This window comes from Arachis hypogaea, chromosome 4, assembly GCF_003086295.3.
Source record: "Arachis hypogaea cultivar Tifrunner chromosome 4, arahy.Tifrunner.gnm2.J5K5, whole genome shotgun sequence".
Lineage (NCBI taxonomy): Eukaryota > Viridiplantae > Streptophyta > Magnoliopsida > Fabales > Fabaceae > Arachis > Arachis hypogaea.
In genome coordinates, this window is record NC_092039.1 from 21,770,332 (window position 1) to 21,771,766 (window position 1,435).

The 1,435-nt window shown below is 37.1% G+C and overlaps 1 non-coding gene across 1 annotated transcript; it reads left to right on the top strand.

Moving 5' to 3' along the window:
- The first annotated feature begins 341 nt into the window (after positions 1-341).
- Positions 342-449, top strand: LOC112798812 (small nucleolar RNA R71). The gene has a single exon (XR_003200409.1). It is a non-coding gene; the product is annotated as a small nucleolar RNA R71 (small nucleolar RNA).
- The last annotated feature ends 986 nt before the right edge of the window (positions 450-1,435 follow it).

Genomic DNA, 1,435 nt, shown 5'->3' on the forward strand with positions numbered 1-1,435 from the left:
TCTTCCTCAGATGAAGCTTCCTTAGTACTGCTTGGTGCATTTTGCATTCCAGACAGACTTTGAGAAATCATATTGACTTGTTAAGTCAATATTTTGTTCTGAGCCAATATGGCATTCAGAGTGTCAATCTCAAGAACTCCTTTCTTCTGATTAGTCCCATTGTTCACAGGATTTCTTTCAGAAGTGTACATGAATTGGTTATTTGCAACCATTTCAACCAGCTCTTGAGCTTCTGTAGGCGTCTTCTTCAGATGAAGAGATCCTCCAGCAGAGCTATCCAAAGACATTTTGGATAGTTCAGATAGACCATCATCGAAAATACCTATGATGCTCCATTCAGAAAGCATATCAGTGGGACACTTTCTGATTAATTGTTTGTATCTTTCCCAAGCTTCATAGAGGGATTCTCCTTCCTTCTGTCTGAAGGTTTGGACTTCCACTCTAAGCTTACTCAATTTTTGAGGTGGAAAGAACTTTGCCAAGAAGGCATTGACTAGCTCTTCCCAAGAGTTCATGCTTTCTTTAGGTTGTGAGTCCAACCAGATTCTAGCTCTGTCTCTTACAGCAAAAGGGAATAGCATAAGTCTGTAGACCTCAGGGTCAACCCCATTAGTCTTGACAGTGTCACAGATTTGCAAGAATTCAGCTAAAAACTGATGAGGATCTTCCAATGGAAGTCCATGGAACTTGCAATTCTGTTGCATTAGAGAAACTAATCGAGGCTTAAGCTCAAAGTTGTTTGCTCCAATGGCAGGGATAGAGATGCTTCTGCCATAGAAGTCGAGAGTAGGTGCAGTAAAGTCACCCAGCACCTTCCTTGCATTGTTGGCATTGTTGTTGTTTTCGGCTGCCATGGGTTCTTCTTCTTTGAAGTTTTCTGTTAGGTCCTCTACAGAGAGTTGTGCCTTGGCTTCTCTTAGTTTTCTCTTCAAGGTCCTTTTAGGTTCAGGATCAGCCTCAACAAGAATGCTTTTGTCTTTGCTTCTGCTCATATGAAAGAGAAGAAAACAGGGAAATATGGAATCCTCTATGTCACAGTATAGAGATTCCTTGAGGAGTCAGAGGAAAAGAAAAATGGAAGACAGAGGTAGAAAATTCGAACTTATCAAAGAAGATGGAGTTCGAACTGTGCATTAAGGAATAGTGTTAGTCCATAAATAGAAGGATATGAGAAGAAGGGAAGTAATTTTCGAAAATTAAGTAAAAGATTTTGAAAACATTTTGAAAAACATTAATTGAGTTTCGAAAATAAAAGTGGGAAAGAAATCAAGTGATTTTTGAAAAAGAATTTGAAATTAGAAATAAAAAAGATTTGATTGAAAGCTATTTTGAAAAAGATGTGGTTAAGAAGATATGATTAGTTTTAAAAAGATGTGATTGAGAAGATATGATTTGAAAAAAAATTTAAAAAGATTTGATTTTAAAATTAATGACT